The sequence below is a fragment of the Equus caballus genome, chromosome 12, assembly GCF_041296265.1.
Source record: "Equus caballus isolate H_3958 breed thoroughbred chromosome 12, TB-T2T, whole genome shotgun sequence".
NCBI lineage: Eukaryota > Metazoa > Chordata > Mammalia > Perissodactyla > Equidae > Equus > Equus caballus.
The window spans coordinates 48,689,239-48,712,661 of NC_091695.1; the positions used below are offsets into that span (position 1 = coordinate 48,689,239).

At 60.3% G+C, this 23,423-nt stretch overlaps 1 protein-coding gene and 1 long non-coding RNA gene across 3 annotated transcripts in view; one reads left to right on the forward strand and one right to left on the reverse strand.

The window, feature by feature from the left end:
- The window catches only part of OSBPL5 (oxysterol binding protein like 5), a 76,814-nt gene extending 53,646 nt beyond the window's left edge, over positions 1-23,168 (reverse strand). The window contains exon 1 of one of the 2 annotated variants that reach the window (XM_023654728.2): positions 22,520-23,168. The gene's annotated coding sequence lies outside the window, so the exon portion shown is untranslated. Of the gene's footprint in view, positions 1-19,285; positions 19,585-22,519 lie in introns of those variants that run through there. The other variant, XM_023654725.2, reaches the window with a different exon arrangement.
- Positions 1,453-6,692, forward strand: LOC111776010 (uncharacterized). The gene is made up of 2 exons (XR_011424165.1): positions 1,453-1,647; positions 6,117-6,692. It is a non-coding gene; the product is annotated as an uncharacterized lncRNA (long non-coding RNA).
- Positions 23,169-23,423: the final 255 nt, after the last annotated feature.

Below are 23,423 nucleotides of genomic sequence, written 5' to 3' on the forward strand. Positions count from 1 at the left end.
CCTCCCCAAGCCCCCATCATAAGGTCTGCCGAGCGGGGACTTGTCTCTGCCTGCCTCAGTTTCCCCAGGGCCTGGCAGGAGGCGGGCTGGAAGAGCGAGAGGACTTTCCCTCCCCCAGGGACACCCGAGAGCCCCACAGCAGCCCTGCAGGTGGGAAGGGCACTGACCATCTGCCCACTTCACACACAGGGAGCATGAGCCTGGGGGGCATGGGGTGGAAAGGACCCAGACAAGCCGCCCAGGACGTCTGCAATGGGGCCCTGCAGCGCTCGGCTCTGACTGTGCCGGTGGGGAGAGTGGAGACCGCGAGAGGCTGCCACTAAGTCTGGTTGTGCCTGGGCAGCTGGAGAACAGGGGCAGGGGGGCCGGGCCTCAAGGGGCCCCCGGGAGCCCACACAGCAACACGCACGCATGTCCACAACAGCCGAAAGGGGGGCCGATGGATGGGGAAGCCGGCTGTGGTCTGTCCGCACAATGGAATATTATTCAGCCACAAAAAGGATCAAAGCTCTGAAGCACACCGTCAACAGGAACCATCGGTTTTGAGTCTGTTCCCTGACACTCTGGTTGCACCATGAAATGACAAGTCCCGAGGCAGGAAGCACCACTGGCCCCTCGGGAGCAGCAGGTGACAGCAGGTGACAGCTAAAAATGAGACTGAGAGCGACGGGAGGGCAGTGAGCTCCTGGGGGCTGGACCTGGGTCCAACGTGTCCCCCTGGGTCAGGACTGGCTTTATGACACCCACCTTGAGGTTGGGTCCTAACAGGCGGCCCCCACCCCACCAGACCTGGCAGCAGTCGTCCCAGTGCTCAGCTTGGCATCACCCCTACATGGAACCTCCCGGCGGGCCAGCACCACCCCCTGCATGCCAGGCCCAGCCTCGGCTTCTGCGGGGCTGGGAGGGTCCGATCTCACTCCAGCCTGGCGCTGGCTCAGGACCCCGAGGCTGGGAAGGGCCACGTCCGAGAGGGACAGGGACAGGGGTCTGTGATCGGGCGCCGACTTACGGAGGGGATATCACAGACTTGAGCCCTCAGACCCCGAACCAGCAAAAACTGAGCATCATTTAGAGCAAAGTGTGCATTTTACAGATGAGGAGACCAAGGCTGCGGCACAGAGTGGGCACGAGGCCGACCAAGTCTGAACTGGAACCCAGGCCTGTCCACCTTCTGGAACGGTTGGTGGTCCATCAGGCACGCACTTTATGTTGTAGCTGGAGGAGGTCATGGCACCCAGCGGGGCTCCCAGGTGACGGGAGTGGGCTAAGCTGCCTGGGCAGGGCCGACCAGACCTCAGCTGGCCCAGGGTGACAGACAGAACGACGGCCTGTGGTTTGGTGGGGAGCTCTCTGCTTTTGGGCTCCCCTCTTGTACCCTGTGGGTCAGCCCGGCGGACATCCCGTTGGCACAGAGCCCTGCGCTGGCACGGCTGAGAAGCAGGCCCCGCGGACAGAGGGAGGGGGGAAGGGAAGGCAGCTTGCGAATGAGTCAAAACGTCGACTGCATGCGCCCTTTAAGCCAATGATCCGACTCCCGGGAATTTACTATTGGGGAATAAAATCCTGTGCAATCGACATCTGTGCAGAGATGTGGGGGAGGATGCACCACACGGAGCTATTTATAGGAATGAAGACACCCATCGACAGGTAGGAGGGAGGTAAATACGGGAGCTGCAGGGCGGGGGGGAACGCTAGTCGTGGCCATGCAGAGGGTGACAGAGATCTCTGTTTATAACAGAAGGGAGCTCAGAGCAGGCTACAAGAGCAGGCTGCAACACGGCACGCTCACAGGGCCTCGCTGGGGAAAATAGCAGCATCTGCGTGTGCGTAGGTGAGCATGTGTGACGAGGGCCTTCTCGGTCTCGTCTGGGTCTCCACAGCCAGTGTGTCGCTATCACTGTCGGAAAAGGCACCCAGCACAGCCATGGGCAGGCTGAAAATGAGTAAGACGTGAGAGATGTTCTGCTCCCAGGGGGATGAAGGGAGCTTTTGGGGGGCCTGGCGACTTGGGAGAAGACCATCTTGCAAGAGGCAGGTGGCCTGAGGGTGCTGGAGGAGTGCAGAGAGGCCTGGGGTCCGGCCTGCCTGGGCCCCCATGCCCAGCCAGCAGTCAGCAAGCAGTAGGCGCCAATGAATGCTTCCCAGGAGTCCCACCAACTGGGATGTGTATACATGAGGAGCTCAGGGACCAGACTGGGCTGACTGCATAAGTGACCTCTTTTTCACCTTTAGAGCCGCTCCTCGGGCAGCCCCGAGGGGCCCAGAACAGACAGTGGGGATACCGGGGGGCGCTGGTGGAGGCAGAGGCTGGGGACCCACGCCCCAGAGGCCCACCCTGGTCTCTGCCAGGCAGGGGTAATACAGCGCCTGGAGTGTCTCCTGGGCATCTTTCGGGAGGGTGGGATTGACCTCACTGGGAGGTCAAGGTCATGAAGGGTGTCCATGTGACCTTCCAGGAGCTTCCCCATGGCCTTCTGCCCTCCAACGCTGGCATGAGGGTCCCTGTGTGAGAACAGTCACGGGACCCTGTCCTAGGGACCCTGCACAGACCTGGAGGAACCCTGGGGAGCCCCCGCCCCTCCTGTGACACATGCTCTACTGGTGGTGCCCCTCCGGATGGCTCCCTGCAGGCAGGTATGAGGGCCAGTGACAAAAGGAGGAAAGGTCAGGGGTGGGGACCCGGAGACGAGCACAGGGGTCTATTTTAAGCCACTGTTCGGGCAGATGAGACGCAGCCACGTGGGGGGCTGGCTTTGATGACAGCAGGTCATCAAGGGGCCGCAAACAGTCCACCGTCCTCTCTTGTATATTTGACATTTTCCATGATACAGAGTGAAAAAGGAGAGGCTTACAGCTTTCTCCTGGAGGTAAAGGGAGCGTTCATAAAAGCCTTAAAGCAACGGGAGAAGTTTCACATCAGAGGTCCATCTCCCCAAACAGGGCTCAGAGTCTAGAAGATGGAGAACAAAGGAGGCGCCTGTGAGCGGGGGAAGGTGCAGGCTCGATCAGAGGCTTCCGACAGGAGAGGCCAGGGTGCCCTTCACAAGCAGGGGAAGGTCAAAGATACCAGGTCAGCTGGGAAAATAAGCAGGAAGAGGGGCCGTGGGGCCATTGCCAAGGGGCCCAGCCTCTGGTGATCTGCCCAGCCCGGCTCCTGCCCGGCCCACCGCAGAGGCACCTGCCGGTGAGCAGTAGGTCAGGAGCTCTGGCTCTGTGACACAGCTCCCTGGCTTTCCAGGGCGTATGTGATCACAGCAGCACCCCTGCAGGTCAACAACAGCCCCCCAGAGACCCCGAGGCCAGGCAGGTGGCAGAGGGCAGGAGCCAGGGCCCCCAGTGCTGCCCTCGGCTGCCAGGCAAGGCTGGGTGCCCACCCCCTCGGAGACCACCTCTTCCAAGCGTCCCACCCTACTGGGCGGGCTGGAGAGGGGCTGCGATGGTGAGCTTGGCCAGGTGAGGCTTCCAGCAGGCCCTGCAACTGTGGCTGCCCCTCATCATCCTCCCCCACCACCATCACCACCACCATCACCCCAGAACGCTGCTCCTCGGTTCTCCCCACCCGTCAGGCTGCAGCACGGCCAGTCCCCAACCTTGGTGCCCTTGCAGACCATGGGGATGGCTCAAGGTCCAACGGCGGGAGGCACCTGGACCCACTTCTGCCAGGTGCGCACCGCGGCCTCACCCAGGCTCTGCAACCTCCTGGGAGGCAGCCCAGTGAACAAGACGAGGAGCCAGGTGCCTGAGCCCCTCAGCCCCTGCTTGGTGAACAGCAGTGTCCTCGCAAGGCAAGGGCAGCCTCTCCTCCCTTTCTGCCTCTTTGATCGTCAAAGCCACCCACCTCTCACTGATGTGTCAATGGCGGTCACTGTCCTGGCCAGGCGCCAGGCAGCTTGGGGCACACTGGCCACTGGGCACTGCAGAGTGTGCTTGCTCTGAGTGCTGAGGGCTGGCACACGCCTGTGTGAGGTCCTGCACTCGCTTTTCCACACTGAGCCCTCACCACCCTTCCCCAGACCCACGCCACGAAGACACGCATGTACACACACACGTGTACACATGCACACAGACACACATGGACACATACACGCAGCAGATCTGAACCCAATCAGCAGCCGTTCTCCCGTTAGTGTCACCCTGGCCTCCTGAGAGGGCACTGTCAGCGCCCGGGGTCCGGGAAGCCGGGGGCGGCAGGACTGGGGAGGGGTGTGCCCGGCCCAACGCAGAGAGGCAGTGAGTAGGAGCCCGAGGCCTGAGGCCTCGGGCAAGGAGAGGCCCTTTTTTCTTTTTTATCTTTTAGATGGCTCTCTAAAGAATGATTTTTGGTTCCCAGGTAAACACATGTGATGCAATCACAGCTGTGGTCCCCAGCTTCTCTCCTCAGGGCCTGGGGGCACTGAGAGCCTTGCCAGGAGGCACGAGGGCGGACAACCTGGTGGGTCACGTCCAATGAGCCCAGGCCTGGCTGGTCGCTTTGGCAGGACTCAGGGAGCCATGGGCCGTGAGGGGCTCATGTCCCAGGGGCAGGTCAGCAGCCAGGAGGCCGAGGACCATGGTCTCCCGCCCCCTGGGCTCCGGGGCCAGGGGCCTGTGCCCAGCGGGTGTTTGTGCCACGAAAGCTCCCTGCAGCAATGCCAGTCTGGGGGGAGTCAGGACGCATGCCTGCCTGTGGGAGGAGTCTCCCCAGCGGTCACACCCGGGGTCCATTCCCAGCTGGGCCCCGACTGCCTGGGCACGCAGGTGGCTCCTTGCTTCTCTGGAGACCTAAACAATCTCATCTATAAAATGAGGCAGCCCCCCTACCTGCCTCAAGCCCAGTGTTGCTGGGAAGACAAAGTGGGTCTGTGATGTCACCCTCATCTTCCCAGAATGCCACTCCCTCTCCTTTCCACCACGCCAGTCAGCCAGAGCCCGGCCCTTAACCATCTCCTCTCCAGGAGCCACAGCAAGCTTCCAGCCAACGCCCACCGGGGTGACTCCCCCCTGGGTCCAGGGGGTTGAATGGTGGCCGCCAAAGATATAACCAAGTCCCAACTCCCAGGGCCTGTGACTGCGAACCTATTTGGAAAGAAGGTGCTGTGGATGCTGGGTCAGGTGAAGAGGAGGTCACGGTGGAGGAGGGTGGGCCCTGATCCCATGACTGTCCTTATGGGAAAAGAAAGAGACTCAGAGAGCAGGCCATGTGATGACCGAGGCAGAGACTGGAGTGATGCGGCCACAAGCCCAGGAACACCTGGAGCCCCAGAAGCTGGAGGAGACAGGAAGGACTCACCCCTGGAGCTTCCAGAGGGAGCACGGCCCTGCAACCCCTCGATTTTGGACTTCTGGCATCCAGAACTGGGAGGGAATAAGTTTCTGTTGTTTGAAGCGGCCCTGTGTGCAGTCCTTTGTTACGGCCGCCCCAGGACACAAACACTCAGGGTTCAGAGCTGGAAGCCAGAATGGCCTGAACCAGAGGGAAGTGGGTGCTCCCTTCCTTCACCCCAAGGACGAGGCTGAAGGACTCTCTGCCACTGGGCATGACTGAGACAGGAGGAAAGTGAGCGCTCTGCACAGCCGGCGGGAGAACGGGGCAGACCAAAGCTGACCCGGCTGCTTTGCTCAACTACGACCATCTTCCCTGTTCCCCGTCTGGAGCACATCCAAACTAGCCCCTGGCCCTGTCCCCCTACAAGAAGCCAGGGGGCCGAGGGTGAAGCCCCACGCGCCCCTCCCGGCCCCATGCAGCTGAGCTCACCGTCCCAGCATGAACCCAACAGAGAACTCTGGCTGCTCCTCAGACAACGGCCCACAACTCTGCAGACACCGCCTGTCCCCTGGGGTGGGGTCTCCAGACAACACAGCAACACTGCTGGGCACCCGGGCGGCCCCATCACTGGGGGCACCTCGCAGTCTCCAAGCGCAGGCTCTCTGTCCCACTCCGCCTGCTCCTAGAGATGGGCCGGCTCTCAAAGCCCCTGGAATGGGCCCCGCAAGCCCCCTCTACCCCTAGAGCCAGACTCCAAGGGAGTATATCACCTGTGCTTCCCGAAACGTGGGTGACACCGGGTGACACGGGGCAGCATTACTCATCATTGGTCTCAATGAGAAAATTCCTCTCTCTTAAATTCTCTTTCCAGCCTCCTGATTACGTCAAGGGAGAAGAGACTGGGTCTTTCTCGCGGCTCCATCACGACCATTCTCTAGGTAGCGGAGGCAGGGCGCCCGGGCCGCAAAGCTACCGCTGAGACAACCAGCTGGCAAGGCAGAGCGTCCAGCAGCTACACTGTAGCCAGTGTTTTCTGTTCCTGTATCTTTCGAGTTAGCTGCTCTTTATTACAAGTGAGGATGACTTTTTAACCACAGTGACCTTTAAAGTTTCTTTTAGAAACAAATTAACTTATGTAAAAATAACTGAGTGGATGTCAAGAACCATGCTTTAAAATAACGGGACAGGCGGTGCTGGACAGAGCACACCACAGAGCGGGTCCGCGGGCGCTGGCAGCTATTCCGAAAAAGCCAGAAGCCACTCAGAATGTGGGCCCTGTCTTGGCTGGGAGGGCCCCATGCTTCCTTCAACTGAGGGCAGGGACCAGGCCTCGGTGGCCACCAAGGCTGTCCGTTGGTGGCCAAGGCTGATGCCTTCTCGGGGTTCTGCCCAGAGTGGCTTCTTTTAAAAACTTTTATAGAAAATAAAATGGAAATTTAGAAAACTACCCGGACATCTGCATAATGAGCTTTTCTAAACAAACACTATAACCACCACCCAGGTCCAAACCCCAGCCGTCCAGCTGCCCCGAGCCCTCGGACGCAGGTCCCAGTCACGGTTTGCCCCACCCCCCCGCCCTGCCCCACCCTCCCAGCAAACTGCCCTGCCCAATCCTCACTTCCTTCTCCTGCACGGTTTCACCATCCAGGTGCATCCCTGGGGGCCAGGCTGGAGTCCTGCCCACTTGAAGCAGGCGTCCTGCCTGCCCCCCTGGGTCTGTCCACCTGCAGCTCCCCCGTCCTTCGCTTCCTTTTTCTTACACTCTATCCGAAGCGCCACCATCTGACCCGTGAGGGGCCTCTGGACTAGCTGCCTGCCGGCTGGCTGGGCAGACAAGACCCAGACCATTCCTAAGACTAGGTTCCACACCTGAAATGTCACTGCCAGGCACCTGGCGGCTTCTCCTGAGCTGGAACAGAGCAGATGCCTGTATGGTACCCTGGAGGTCTGGGTTCCAGCGGGGGCTTGGTACCCACTGGCTATTGCTAGATGAAGGTCCCTACTGGACTTTGAACGAGAAGGCAGAACTCAGCCAAGAACACAGAAAGAAGAAAGCCTCTAGCAGTTAAATCCAGCATCATAACACAAGTCCATCAGCGCTCTCACTCATGACCCACAGACGGATCTCAGGTCCTCCTTCTGCACCCACTCGCTCTTGGTTTGCACACATTTCTAACAACCTTATCATATGCTTTTCCAGGTAAGAGTGGACTAGAAGCAGAAATTATTTTTTTTTTTAAAAGGAAGTAACTGACAACCCCTCCACCAAGAAGTTTAAGAAAAGGAGTCTGGGGCCATTTAGTACATCAACAAACAGCCCTGTGGGGGGAAGGCAGTGGCGCTCCAGGGCATCAGGGTGTCACAGCAGCAGCATCAGGTGGGAGCCCACTGGCGAGCTGTTCCAGCCCCGGCCCTGTCACATGCTGGTGGGTGACTCTGGGCAGGTTTCTTCCCCTCTCTGAGCCTTAGTGTTCCCATCTGTAAGACGGGGATGATACTGGGGCCTACTGCTCAGGGCTGTTTTAAGGACTAAAGGAGACAAGTCATTTAAAAAGCCTTCAATAAAAGGGTAATCATTATTACAATTAATTGTTGCAATGACCCAAGTCACCAGGAAAAGGATTAAATTCTTTCTCATTTATACTTTAAGGTTGCAAGGCATTGTGTGTGCGATGCATCTTGGAAAGATTTCCACTGAACACAGGAATGTCCTTAAAGGGGAGGGTGAGCTGCCCCCAGCAGAGAAAGCCCCCTGTGGTCTAAAGGAGTGGGTCCTGGAGGGCCATGTGTCCCCCAGGGTTATTCCTGCCCCGGGAGGCCAACTGGGGCCAGCCCAGGAAGTGATGAAAGGCCACATCGAGGGGAACAGGCTCGCGGACACAAACAGCATGTTCCTTGTGCTCTTGAGATTTAAAAATAAACTGAAAGCAGACACAGTTTAAAAATAATGAACAGGGCAGAGGACACTCATTTGCTGTGTCCTCCTCCCGTTATTCGTTAAACCGCAGTGTGAAAACCGAACGACAGCCCGGGCTGCAGCTTGCAGACGGCGGGAGCAGGAGCTGGTGGGGGCCGCCCCAGCAGGGCTGGTGGCCCCCAGTGGGGGAAGCTCCCAAGGGACCCACTTGGCTGCACCGAGAGTGATGGACAGAGGCCCAGTTTAGCTGTGTGGAAAAGGTCTTTTTTCCCTTTTTTGCAGCATTTGGAGTTCTCAGCAGGGCTCCAGATATGAAAGCCACATACAGTGCGCCTGTCTGGGACTCCTGGCATCACTTCCCCTCCTCAACAGCAGCTGCTCTGCACAGCTGAGTCCTCCCCACCTCCTGAGTACGGGGTGGAGGGCTCCACGAGCCCCACACCACCTGGCAAGGATGGCACACAGAGGGCACCCCTCAGGTCTGGGGGGACCCCTGGGGAAGACCCCCCAGCTTGCATTCTAGAGCGCAGGGCAGGAGGGCAGACCTGGCAGGCTCTGAGGACTCCGTGCACAGTTGTCGGCACAGAAGGTCTGTGAGCATCAGAACCAACGCCCACTGGTGTGGTGTCCCCTTTCTTCACCCAGCCTGAGGGAAAGGTCACCTTTGGTTTCCAGGGGCCACTGTGGAGGGGGTGTTTGCTGGACTGGAGTAGAGGCAAGAGTGACGGGGAAGCAGATCCGGGCCTGGGATGCTGGGGCCGAGAAGGGATGGCCCTGTGGGCAGGTGGCCAGTGAGCAGCAGGACATGACGGCCAAAGGCTTGCTGGCCCTACAAGTGCTGGACAGATGCCTGACTGGACTTCCGGCCACAGGGGGAGCTCAGACCGAGGGAGAGAGCCGGTGGTTCTGTGCATGTGAACGGCAGAGGGCAGGGGCCTGTAGGGCACCATCCTGGGCCCTGGCGGTGGAAATGCTGGCTGAGCCAGGGCGCCCAGGCGGATATAAAACCGTCAAGATTCAGGGACTGGAATCCAAAAACGTTTTCACACATTCATGGGTACCAAAGGCTCTGAGCACATTAAAATCTTACCCCCTGCAAGCTTTTGGTCCTCATGGGAAATAAAAACAGAACCACGGTCCGGGACTCCACCGATGAGCCTGCTCGCCGTGCTGGGGCCCGTGGTCAGTCTGGCCGCTTGTTGCCCACTGTGATGGGCCGAACTGTGTCCCCCAAATTCATATACTGAAGTCCTAACTCCAGCACCTCAGAATGTGACTGTATTTGGAGATGTGGCCTTTAAAGAGGTGATTAAGTTAAAATGAGGTCACTAGGGTGGGCCCTAATCCAGTGTGACCGGGGTCCTTATAAAAGAGGCAATCAGGACACAGACACGCATAGAGGGACGACCATGTGAGGACACAGGGAGGAGACGGTGTCTACATGCCAAGGAGGAACCAGCCCTGCCCACACCTGGATCTCGGCTGTCCACCCTCCAGGACTGGAAGAAAGTCAGTGTTGTTCAAGCTGCCCGTCATGATACTTGTGACAGCTGCCTGAGCTGACTGACACACTCACACAACCAGGCCTCCCCAAGGTGGACAGGTCAGCACCAAGGACCCTTGGGAGAAGGGGACACCTTCCTGGCCACACCCAGATGACTGGGGGAAACAAGGCTTCTCTCCCAGGACGGATGCCTGGCACAGGAGCCCGAATCCTGCCTGGGCCATTTCCCAGCCAGAGCTGGTGACTGGACACTTCTGGGGTGGCGTCGAGCACCCAGCAGAGCTGGCCACCAGCATCATAATGGCACGTGGCCCTCGTGCCCCAGGAGACCACACAAGCCACGCAGCAGCCACGTGACCCACGTCACGACCACGTGGAAACACCACTCTGGGACTGGCCGCCAGACGCCCCTCTGTGTCCCATCTCTGGCAGGGTGGGTGTGTGTGTTTTCAACCTGGTGCTGTAACCAGCTCCCAGCAGAACCTGCAGACCCACCCCCCGCCCCCCGGAGCCCACCCTCCCCGGACCCTGGTCATCCCAGGAGAAGCCTATTTGTTTCTCAGCTTTATTGAGGCATAATTGACAAATAAAACCATAAGACATTTAAGGTGTGCATCATGACGGCTTGCTATACTATTACACATTGTGAAAAGACCCCTCCCATCTAGTTAATTAACACATCCATCGCCTCACATACTTATCTCTTTTTTTGGTGAGAACATTTAAGTTCTACTCTCTCAGCGTATTTCAGTGACGCAATACAGTGTCATCAACTAGAGTCACCATGTTACAGATTATTTTGTTTTTAATTAACAAAATGTGCTGGTCACTGGGAAACCCGGGGGACCCTGGAAAACCTCTCTGCATGGCACGCCCCGTGGGAGCAGCTGCGCAGCCTGCAGCCTGGAGGACCTCACCCTCCAGCAGGATGCTGGAACCTGTGATCTTTCCAGAGGACAGATCGGCAGGTGGGCCTCCAAGGCCAGGAAAGTCAACGCACTTGCTAAGAAAGTTCATCTTGACCCCAGACAACACGGTGAGCCCAGGACCCTCGCCCCACCAGGAGACGCAGTCCTTGCCCACCCACCCTGGGCCCGGGGCCTGGGAAGATCTCCCAGTGCAGGAAACTCTGTGACTTAAGCTCCGTGCTTGCTGTGGTGCTTCTTCCCCATCTATTCGAGGGGACAGGCCGACATCCAGCTGGGCTGCTGAGGTCTGTGCCCTCGGACCCCAAGATCCCACTCCAGGCTGAAACCCCAGAGGAGCTCCCATCCACGTGCCCCAGGAGACCAGACACACAACGCGCTCCAAGGATAAGATGGAAACAACCCGAATGTCCCTCCACAGGAGAATGGAAACAAATTCTGACACACTTATACAAAGCAAGGAAAATGGACCAGGAATACTCACTTGTGACCACACAGCACACAGAGGTTGCAAAAGGTCACGTGCAAGTGTTTCTGCAACTTCTCTGTAACTCCAAAATGATGAGAAATAAGAAAGGACACAACGGGAACATTAGTCATGTAACATTTGTCAAGAAGCCAAAGGAGCTGCATTTGTTTGTGGATTCATCCATATATGGTAAAAGCATAAAAACACGCCTGAGAGCATCAGCGGCGTGGAAACCCTCTGGGAAGCAGGGCGAATGGAGGCTCGGGACGGCAGGCAGGGGCTCGTGCGCTGGGACTTTCAGCTCTTAAATGGGAAGCAGAGAGGGCCAGGTGTCACCACCTGATAAAGTGGGGATCGGTTCTGTTCTTCTGGCTGGTTCCCCTGTTTAATCTTCCACAATCATTAATCAAAGTTTTAATTAACCATCAGGCGAGAGTCCCTCCCTGCTCGAAGAGCTGAGTGGCTTGGCAGAGCCTAACCCAGCCCGAGGCCCGCTGATCCAGCACTCCCTGGGGGCCGGCTCTGCGCTCCACACACATCCTCCCGCCTGGGAGGCTGGCACCGCGATGCCAGATGGCAGAACCGAGAACGGGAGCATAAGGGACTTGCCCAGGGCCCTGTGGCTGGTGAAGTGTCAGAGTCGGGGGAGTCCCACCGCTGTGCCCGCGTTCTAACCACCACGCGGCTTGGAGTCCCTGTGGTCAGACGGGTCACTCCCGGACCCACCCACCCCCACCCCGAGGAAGCCGGGAGCACCTTTCACAGGGGACTGTTTACAGACCAGGGCATCCAGCTTCACGTGGGAGAGATCCACCTGCCTCTGTGTAAAACAAAACACCCAAACCAAACAGAGAGAAGCAGCTGCTCACTGACGCTGGAGGATAAACAAGCGACAAGTTCTCATCGATGGGGGAGGAGGAGCCGGTGACCGGAAAGAAGAAGGGAAAAGATGGAGAGGGGTGGGGGAGCCAGCAAGGTCACCCTGAAGAGACTGCTGCCTGGAGCTGAGCTCCCCAGACCTCGGGTGCTCCATGCAGGCCCAGTGAGTACGGCTGCCGTCGGGGCTGAGTCAGCGCACCAAACAGAGTCCGAGGAAGGGCTTCCCAGGCAGGGAACAGCATACACTAAGGCAGAGTAACATCAGAGTGAGCGCCCCGCAGTCGGGGAGAGCAGAGCAGAAGGCAGGGCCTACCCCAGGACTGACTCCCTCACTTCCCCCTGAGCTGATGAAGGAAAAACCAGCCCAGCCTGCCCACTGGCGCCAGCTGGAAGGTGCTCCTGCAGGACGGGCACTGGCTGTGCTGCTGATGGCGGGACCCCAATGCTGGGGTGGGGCTGCACTGGAAAGAGGCTGCAAGGCCGCATGCAGGGCAGGGCTGAGGGCGGGCGGCCCAGCGGCGGCAGGTCTCAGAGCCGAAGCACATGCTCTTAGCGGTTCATGTCAGAGACTGACCCTAGAGGGGACACTTCTGTCCCCCTCTCCAAAAGAGCCTCCATGAGCCAGCCTGCCGGACCAGCAAGGCTGGTCCACACAGTGGCCACCTGGATGGACCAGCAGCCAGGCCCTGTTCCCGAGGGGCCTCGCTCTTAGGAGTACACACTGGGGATGAATTCTTACGTTTCTGGGTCAAAGTGTCATCTTCATGCACACCCCTACTCTCCCAGCCTCGTGGGACCACGCACCAGGTCTCTTCCCAGCAGCCCCACTCTGCCCTTCGGGGACCTGCCCTTCAGGGCGGGCTGCTGGGTCCAGAGGCAGATGGAAGCCTCAGAGCAGGGGCCACCTCTGCCCTCTCGCAGGAGCCCCGAGCGAAAACCGAGCACCTCTCTGCCTGTGGGGGGCAGGAGTGATGAGGGTTCCCCTCACGGTGGGATGCTCTCTCCCTCTGCTCCAGGAGAAGGGGGTCGAGGATGCCATGAGGCGACATCCGGCCATTCTTGGGGCCCAGCTTCCTCCCTTCTCCAGTGGGAGATGGGCAGACGTGAGCCCCGGGGGCTGACCACTCTCACAGGGGAGGGGCAGCAGGAGGGCTCAGGTGAGAGCCTGCACGAGCGAGAAGGGAACCCAAGGCCGAGGCTTGCTGGGGCTCAGTTTTCACTCAGCAGACAGGGCACCTTCTACAGTCAGTGGGGCTGGCATCGCAGCTCTCAGGCCAGGTCGGGGTGTGGGGGGGCTTCTCACTACACTTGCCGTTTAGTCCCAGCTCTTCTCCCCCCCAGCACCCCCAAAGCCCTACTGTGCGCCCCACCTTGGGGGTCCGGTTCCCCACCCACAGGAGCTATGCCAGAGTCACCAACATGCAGCTGAGGCTCGCCCAACATGCATGGATGGGACCATCTCGTGACTTCTCAGGGACTGCTGTGGGCCCAGATTCACAGACAGGGAAACGGAGGTTTAGGAGGCAGAGAAACTGCTGGTGCCCCTGCCCGGGGTCAAGAATTCCTGAGCATCTTCCTGGGCCAGGCCTCTGAACCCACCGTGCTCCCTGAATCCATCAGTCTCTCAGAGCCCGGACCAGCCTCCCAACTGTCCCACAGCCCCGGGTCTGCCCCAGCCTCCCTCCCCACTGTCCCACAGCCCTGGGTCTGCCTCAGGGCCTGGGGGGGCGGGTCAGCCACCTCTCTGCCCAGCTCAGCCCAGGCCTGGCCAGCAAAGGGGGGCTCGCCAGGATCAGGGTTATGCAAGAGAGGCCGTCCTGTCCCTCTAGGGGACAGCTGGATGCTGCTAACCCAGAGCCCTGAGTGGGCCTCGTTCAAGGGCCCCTGCAGAGACGGCAGAACAGGACTCAGTGGGCGAGGGCTCTGTCCACACCATCCCTGGCCGTGGTTCTCAGTGTCCCCCACCCCAGAGGGCCACTCTGGCCTTCAGGTTCCAACCGGGAGGTGTGAGGGCCCGCCCACTCTGTCTCCTAGGGTTGGGGCGAGGAGCCCACCGCAGGACAGGGCTGGCAAGCGGCTCCCAGATCGCAGAGCACCCTGAAGGCCTCCCCCACCCCATGTCCATGAAACCCTCCCCCACGCTCAGTCCCATGAGCGCTGAACGCTGGCTCCCTCACTTCCCTGGAAGCAGCAAAGCCGTAAAAACACACACTCCACAGACAGGTCAATAAACCACAACAAAGGGCCTCCTCCCTGGGCTCTCTGACAGCGGAATGTTACCACGGTTCCCCTGGTAACGGAGCACGTCCTCAGCGTCTGCGGACCTCTGGTAGGAGCGCCCCTGCCCCGCCCTCCTTGGCGAATCTGCTGGATCTGGGTGACTCCAGACCCGGGAGTGCGGGGGGAGGGGAGAAGGTTCACCCTATGAGGCAGGACAGGGCCTTCCTGTCCGGCTTCTCGGTGCGCCCACTGGTCACCCCTCGGGTCCCCTCCCTCCTGGGGAAGGGGCTTTCCCACGAGGGGGGAGGCGGGACAAAATCCACCAGGAGCCGCCCTGTATCCTCAGTGCGGCTGGAGACCTTCCGCTTGACCGGCCCTTTAAGTGACTCTCCGCCGCATTCACTCCAATAGGCGGGCATCCACAGCCCGCCACCGCCAGCGCAGCCCAGAGACCAGCCGCGCAGCCGCGAGCCCTTTAATAGACTCTCTGCCGTATTCACCTCAATAGGCGGGCACTACACGCCACCGCCTGGCCTCCGGCGGCCTTCGTGCTCCCTCCTTCCGCAAGAACCGCCCTTCCCCGCGTGGAGGCGGCTGAGGACCGGCTCATGGCAGTCACGGAGCCAGCGAAGGAAGGGACAAAGGCGCTGCCTCTGCCTGCTGGCCTGCGGAGGACTGGGAGGCCTCACCCTCTCCTGGCTCAGAATCGCGTCTGCTGGGGCCTGGCCCATCCCACAGGCCATCCCTCCCTCTGCCCTCCCGGGGACTTGCCTGTCTCAGACGGCAGAGCTGGCCTCCACCTGGGAAGCAAACTCCCCTGGCCTTGGACAAGGAAAGTGACTGGTCACAAGGAGCAGCCTGGCCAGCGGCCTGTGGGATGGGGTGTCCCCAGATCCCTTCCTTGCGCTCTCATTAAACCTTGTAAAAATCTGTATCAAGAGTTGTGGAGCCTCACCTTTCAGCCCTTCAGCCCTTCAGCCCAGCCCGGGTCAGAGGGCCCAGGCCATTCAGGCCGCTCTGTTTGCCAAATAAAATATTAGGCATTCCTCCCAGGTAAGCCACTCTGCCTGTTCCCCTTCTAATTCGGGAACAACAGGACCCCTGGGAAGGGTGGCAAGCTGGGTCCTTCGCATCCTAGGATGGGAGGGGAGGAGGTGGTCGGGTCTCCTGCCTGCCAGTGCTGGTGAAGCTGGAGATTGGGGATGGGAGACGCAGGATGGGCCATCCCGTCTCAAGCCACTGACTTCCCCTGGGTGAAGACAATGCCATGGCTTCACATGAGCAGAGCACCTCCTGTGTGTCCAGCCCCGGGAACAGAGCCCTGAGCAGACAGTCAGGCAACAAGTGAACGATGACCACTTGTGTGAACGGTGCCCGCCATGGGCCTGACTCTGGTCCAGCTGCTTCCTCCATATTCAATCATTCAATTAAACAAATACAGGAGAGAGATAATTTCACATACGGATCAACGCACCTAAGAAAACAAAACACAGCCACTTAGAATGGGCACCTTAGCCAGGTGCAGAGGGTCTCTTGGAGAAGTGACATCTGACCTGAGATCTGAATTAGCATCCTGGGCAGAGGGTACATCGAGTGCAAAGGCCCCAGGGTAAGGAGAGCTGGGCCTGGGGCCGGAGGCCTGTGAGCATGAGTGAGGAGGTGGGGTGAGCTGACAGTGGCTGGCAGGGACCTGGATGCCCAGGACCTTGTGGGGCATGGAAGGAGTCTGGGCTTATTCTGAGGTCAGTGTGAATCCTGACGGCCTCTAAGCGGATGAGTTACATGATGTGGTTTATATTTTTAAAGATCATGCTGGCTGCTGGCTAGAGAAGGACTGGAGGAGGCAAGAATGGAGAGCCTGTTTTGGATGGCTAGTGTGGTCCTCCAGGCAGGAGCGGGTGGCAGCTGGAGGAGAGCGGAGGCCGGGCCTGGAGAGAAGAGTGGATGTGAGGTAAGCGTGGGAGGCTAAGCAGAGCACTGGCTCTGAGATTTGCAACAAAGGCCCAGTGGGTCTCCTGGATCCCTTAGAGCTGGTCAGCCAGGCGCATGTCCTGAGCACTGGGGACTGTCTCACTGGCTGGATGACCTAGATAACCTTGGCAATTCTCTGATGGCTGGATGGTTCCAAGGCCCCTCCTGATGGTCATCAAGCCCTCCCTGCCTCCTCCCACGTCCCGCGGGTCTCTGATCCTGGTTGCAGGGTTTCCTTCCTTGGGGGTCGCTGAAGCACTTCCAGGCTGCCCCACATCTTGGCCCTGCAACATTCCTTTACTGTGGATGGCTTATTCCCCAACTACCTCGCTGGACAAGGAACTCTAAGCTGGGGTCAATGTTGTGTCCTGCCCCCCAGGCCCATCCCAAGCCTTGGCTTTCAATTGGGCAGGTCCTGACCACACAGCTGGTGCCCACTCCCCTCAGCGTAGGTGCCAGCACAGGCCAACTCCACACCCACGTGCACACGTTCCCAGGGGTCCTGGCTCGGAGCACCTGTGATGCTGGGAGAACACCAGGACCCAAAGTCCAAGTTCTCTGTGCTTGACTGCACTCCCCTCCTGGAGAAGTCTCAGCATCTGCTCACACATCCCCCCACGAGCAGAGGCACAGGGAAGGTCACGAGCCAGCCGAGGCTGGAGGCAGACCCTGAGAGCTCATCCTCTGGTCTAAGTCCTGTTTCCTTGATCTGCAGGTTCCGTAGCCATGGGGCAGACCTGGCACTGAGAGCAATAGTGTTCCTTGGTGACGGCTGGGAGTGGCAAAAGAACCTCCCAGGGCAGCACTGTCCTTCTGCACCAACCAACGTCTGGCCCCAACACACGACAGTACCCACCCGGGCTCCCCTGCCACCCAGCGAGCAGCCAGGCAGTTCCACCTCCCTGATCCGTGGAGCCCATGGTGGGAACTGCACCTCAGGCTTCCTTCATGTCAAAATGACTGGCATCTTTGTTTCACACACTGTGCACTGCTGTGGCTTGGTTCTCTACGGCCCTCTGTCCTGGCGGCATAGCTTCAAGAGCGTCAGGCTCCCTCGTATAACTGTGAGCTGGGTCTGCATGGTTTCTCAGCTGCCACGAACACCTGCCCCTTGAACAATGAATGCGAATGGGGCGGGGCAAGTTTCCATCACCTTGGTGAGTTCTCCTCCTGTAGGCTCCGTGTGCACACGCACGGGTGCGCACGGCCTTAACCACGGAATGAGCAGAAAGCACAAGTCCCCAAAACACAGCTGCCAGAGACACCCAAGTGTCTGCAAACCAGTGGCTTGTCAAAGACTTTCTCTTCTCTCCCCCAAGCGCAGCATGTCAGATTACTCTCACAGCTCGGGAAGCTTCGAGGAAGAGAGATTTAAACTGATCCTGGACGTTCTTAGCACATAAGGACCATGGCGGGGGGGCGGGGGGCGGGGGGGGGGTGGGCACAGCATTCGTAAAGAGCCAGGAGCAGACCTTCCAAGACTTAACCGATTCATGGCCCAGCTCGGGATGGCTGGACCCCCAGGGCCAAGGAAGGAGAGGACCTTCCACTTGGCGTCCAGGAGGCTCTGTCCGGGGTTCCACATCTGCACAGCAGCCTCCCCAAGACAAGGGCCCAGGACTTGGGTCGGAGGGCCCTCCCTTGGCTCATCTGCTTTGTCATCTTTTCTAAACACAGCCTGGCAAGGCAGGGCCCACAGACGCGCTCAGTGCCCGCCTCCCCGGCGCCCCGGGCCCTGCCCCACACACGTGCGGGCGGACAATAAGATCTGCAGATCTGGAGCTTGAAGCCCGGGGGGAGCCGTCACACACCTCTGAACGAATGGCCTGCTGCCTGCAAAGCCGTCAAGTTCAAGGAGCGGCTAGGCCCCCCGCCCCGGTAAAAACGCTGCCGCAGATCACTCAGCCCGCTGCTGTTGAGGGCGGGGTTTCTGCTGTCTGGGACCTGGATCCACTCAGTGCACACAGATCCAAGGGCGGACGGGTCCAATCTGAGGGCTGTGCCCACATCCCCTGTCTGTGATGCCTTGCGCCTGCCCCTGGCCTGGGAGCTGCCCCCTGGGGGACGATCACAGAGGTCTGCCTGTAAAGGGCACCTTGAAGGGACTCAGGCAGACAGATAGACACACATAAATTATTTATTGTGTAGACAGAATAGCAAGTTAGTAAAACCCCAGGATGGCAAAAGAGCAGAAATCCAACCAGCAAGGCCAGGCCTGGCCCAGCCCACGGATGGGTGGGGGCAGGAGGGACCTGTCCACACCCCCAGGAGCCTCTCAAAATCCTAACTCAGGCTGGCTTCTGACAGCACACAGCCCAGCGATGGGGGAGGGGACGGGGGCGGTGCCCAGGGAGTCCAGGCTGCAGGTGGCCCCCAAGGGCTGCTGATAGCCCCGCCACGTCCCACCCCTCCCCTAACTCCCAGGAGTCCTCGAGTGCACAAGGCCCTCCTGTAGACTCATGTCCCCAGATCAATTCCTGGGGCTCCATATCTTTCGGGGATCAGTGGCCTAGAGATGCAGGCTGTGGGGGCTGTGTGAAGACAAGGGTCCTTCCCTCAGCCCAGACAGCCCCTCACTCTGTGGCCCCAGACAGCCCCCCTCAGAACCAAGCCCAGAGCTGGGACGCCAGACACCGGATCCCAGACCCGGATCCAGACGCAGCACGCACCCCACTGCACACTCCGCCCCTTCTAGACCCCCAGGTCGGCTGAGCTGGGAGCACAGACCTGGCTGTTCCAGGCAGCTGGACCCAGCCACCTTCCCTCCGGGTCCCCACTCCTTCAAACCCCACCAAGTGGGGAGCCCGGCTGCGCGCGCGCCGCTCCCCGCACCCGGGCCCCGCCCGCGCCTGGAACCGTCCTCGCGCCACCCCGGGGCTCCCGGGAGCGATGGGCAGGGACGGGCTTCCCCAGCGCCGGCCACTGTCGGCGTCCGCGGGGCTGCGCCCCAGTCCCTAAGGTCCGGGGGCCTGCGGCACGGGGCGCCGCCCGACCCCCGCAGCCGGCAGCCGGCAGCCGGCGGCCCACTGGACGCTCCGGGCCCTCTCGGCCCCGCCGCAGCCCCTCCGGCCCCCTCTCCAGGTTCCTCCTGGGCCCCTCTCCGCCCCCTCCCTGCCTCCTCTCTGGGACCCCTCCCCGCCCGCCGCGCCCCTACCGTGCGGCGAGCTCGGGGCGCCGGCCCGGCCGGGCGCGCAGGGGCTCAGCTGGCGGCACGGCCCGGCTGCAGGAAATGCCAGAAGACTGATCCAACCGCGTTCGCGGAGGGAGGGAGTGGGCAGGCGGGAGGAGGAAGAAGATGGGGGGAGGGAGGAGGGCGCGGCGGTCGCAAAACCCGGGCGGGATCCGCCGCGGTGGAGCGGGCGCACCCGGGACCCCATTCGCTGCCTGGCGCTCGGCCTTTCCTCGCCCCGCTCTCCCTGACACACTGAGGCTCACGCCCACCCCGGCCTGGACGCCACTCAGAAAATGGGCAGGAGGCTGGGCCACATGGGTGGTGTCAAGTGGGGTCAGCCTGAGGGGGGCAGGGGGGTCTCGCATTTAGGGGTGCAGGGGAGTACCACGGTCACACATGCACCCGCACCTCCAGCCCACCCTAGCCAGAGTGCCAGGTGCCCCTCTCGCTTTCTGAACCCAAGAAACTGTCACCATTTCTCCCTCAGTCACGGAAGCCACGAGAACACAAGAGGAACCCCAGAAATCCGAGGCTTTTGTCCTTGTCCCATGTGTGTCCTAGGAAGGACCCCTCGACACACCCCACGCTTCTGACTCCTCTTTCTCAGGACTTTCCCTCAGAGCCCACCCTCCTGTGTGTCCCCTTCATCCCTTCTGCCCACCAGGGAACTTTTCAGACCTGCACAACCTCTTGCACAGAAAAGACATTCTGATTCCACCAAACACCCCCAGACAGGAGCTGAGGAGGTGAGGGGTGTCCCCCGGTCCCTTGGCCATAGGCTGTAAAGTGGCGTGAGCTCCTGGCTGGCTCCAGGGCCTCAGGAGCATCCCTGGGCCTCCATCGTTAGACCCTTCCTCTAGCATCTGTCCCCAGAGGCCAGGCAAGCTGGAGCCGGTCCCACCTCCAGGCATCCCCAGACCAGGTAGGTCATGTGAGGGTGAGGGCACGGAGCCTCTTCCAAACGGAACCTCTCAGTCTGTTCCCGCCCAAGGGATGGGCCTCACCCTCCACAGAGCCGCTGGCCAATTAGTACCTTTCTGGTGCTTTCCCTTTATGCTGGGTCTAGAGTGCCTCGAGGGCAGCCCCTAAGCCTGGTGGCATGCTGGGCTGTGGGGGCCGCTACCCATAAGGCCCCTTCATGCCCTGGAGCTGGAGCAAGTTGTCTTGGGGAGCAGCGAGTAGCAGTGCCTACGTTGGCTCTGTCCCCAACCAGCTGGGTGGGCGGCCTCTCCCAAATCCCTTCGTCCTGGCCTCAGCATCATGCCCACCCTGTTAGGCCGATAGTGGTCTCCCCTGGGGCACAGAAGCACCAGCCCCTTGTGTTTATCAGAGGGGGCCACGGGTTAAGGAGGGGGCATGCAGCCACAGCTTGCTCCGAACTCATCCCCAGGACTAGCCCAGTCCCGCCCCACAGTCACCTTGCGAGGCCTTTGGATGCAGAAGTGCTTAGACAAGATGCTTGTGGCCATGGTGGGTCCCACTCTGAGAGGCCCGGCAGGGTGGACGCCGTTCTGAGGAGGGGTCTGTGCAGGGTGGGCGGAGGGAGACCAGCTGGCACCGCTCTCCCGTGCCTCACATGAAGGCTGCCAGGAGCCTGGCAAATTGCTGGTTGCCAGGGCCAACCCACAGGGGACTGAGGAAGAAAACAGCCCTGTCTCCTGGGGCGGAGGTCTCAGGGCCCCAAGTGGGGAGCTTTTCCAGTCTCTGCTGAGGCAGGCCATGTGGGGCCACCTTGATTTCATGAAATGACACTGAAAGGGCAGAGGTTGAAGGTGCACCTGGCAAGGGTAGTGGAGGGGCAGGAAGGGCCCAGAGTATGACAGAGGGTGGGCGACAAGAGGATGGGGTCTGGATCTGGCTTGACCCCCTCACTAGGGTGGGCCACCAGACAGCCACGTGGGAAATGAGGAACGTGCCACCTGCACTGGTGTCGGGTGCCCTGTCCAACTGCACACCGGCCCTCCAGAAAGCCCCTCTTCCAGCTTCTTGCCCGGTTTTGGAGAGGCAGCGTGACAAAAGGGGCCTCGGCATCCCCACCTGTCAGATGGAAGGGGCGTGTGCGTGTTGGTCAGCGTGGGAAGGCAAGTGCAGAAGGCTCATGGATGGGCAGAGCAGGGAGCTGACCTCGCCGACTCTGGGGACACACTCGGTGGGCAAGTTTGTGCAACTCTGTGCCTCAGTTTCCCCATCTGTAATGGACGAGAGTAGTTTCGCCCTCTGAGCTGCCACGAGTCCCCAGTGAGGACACAGACTTCTAGAGTGCCAACTGCGGAGTGGACTCAGGGAAGAAGTGGCTTGCACTGTCCCTGATCAGCCACTGACTTCTTACTCAGCTACTGGCTTCCAGTGGGTGGAGGCCAGGGCGGGATGGCTCCCCACAACAGGAATGACCCAGACCCAAATGTCAACAGTGCCAAGGCTGAGATACCCTGTTCTAGAATATTCTAGAATGAATGCACTTTTTTTTCTTGGTGAGGAAAATTGGCCCTGAGCTAACATCTGTGCTAGTCTTCCTCTATTTCATATGTGGGACGCTGCCACAGAATCACCCGACGAGCGGTGTGTTGGTCCATGCCCGGGATCCGAACCCACAAACCCAGGCTGCCAAAGTGGAGCACACGAACCCAACTACTATGCCACCGGGCTGGCCCATAGAATGAATACACTTTTATGGTTGGAATCACTCTTTAGTTCAGGGTGGTCGGTCCATGGGGATCGCAGGAGCCCCCCAGTTGACAGAGCCCAGACTGTCCCAGGCTCTAGGCCAAGGATTCTAGACACATTGACTCAGTTTATCCACCCAGAAATCCTATGAGGCAGGTGCTGTCATGATCAACTGATTCCACTTTACAGATGGGGAAACTGAGTCACAGAGCAGGGAAGAAAGTCGCCAAGCTCTGGCAGTGAGCAGGGACCCACTCCCCGCATTCTGCTCCAGAGCTGTGCTTGGAGCCTCCTCAGAGGAGGATCCACAGGCTCAGAGGGGAACCCTCGGGAGCCTTGCCCTTCCAGGGCACCTGCTGCCTCCCTGGGAGGGGCTGGGGTAGCCAGGACACGTTGGCACACACCTGGGCCCGCTTCAGAGAGGGCGGGCGCCTCTGGGGATGGGCTGCTGGCAGCTCCAGCCACTGCCTCTGCAGGGCCAGCGCCAGCCGGGTGGGGCATGGTGACTGGGGAGGAGAGCCTGAGCCAGGTGTGGGCCAGGCGCTTTCATACCTGTCGTCTCCTTCAGTCCTCTCCAAGCCAGCGAGGTGGCAGCAACTAGTTCTCCAATTTCTCAGGTGAGGAAACTGAGGCCCGAGTAGTAAGGTGTGCAGCTGGACTCAGGCAGGATCCAGACTCCAGTTGGGCCCTGGTGCTGTTGTCTGGGTAACAGTGGGGTGGCCCAGAGGTTTGGCTGGGGAGTATGAGCCTGGCCCCCAGTGCCTTCCCCGCCGCCCCGAGGCAGATGCCTCCCAGGCACAGGGCCTGTGGAATTTGCCGGATGCTCAGGGACAAGTCCAGAAACGTCTTACTGGGGGACCCTTTGTTCCTGAGTCTCGGTTTTCTTGCCTGGGCCGTGGGGCTGAGATAACGCCCCGTGAGGCGTCCGGGAAGTTCGAAGCCCCAGCACGGTCTCCAGAACACCACAGCCGGTCATAAAAACAATGCCACATTTATCCATCTTGTTGCTTGGCACCGTGTCCCCCCATCCACGTGCGACTCGACCGCCCCAGCCTCCACCCAGAGGCGGGTTGTCCTCCCCATCGCCCCAGCTCCAAGCCAGGCAGCTGGGGTGGCCAAGGCAGGACGCCACGCCAGGCCTGCTCAGCTCGCACGCTGGAGCTGTACCCAGGGTGCAGGGGCGGGCTCTCCCTCTCGGCCTGCCCCTTGGGACTGGGCGGGACAGGGAAGAGCCATCCTCCAGCCCGTCCCTGAGCCTCAACCCCCACAGGGTTGGTGGAGGAGGTGGGGGTGGCCCCAGACACGGCCTGCCTCCTGTCCCCGGGGAGACTGCTCGCCCGTTTGGTGAAGTCTTCCTGGGCTGAGTCACCCACCAGGTGTATGGGGCCGAGCAGCGGCTGTTGTCGGGTCTTTCTCAGGGAAACCTGTGAAATGTCAGCGGCAGAATCTCCTTTTG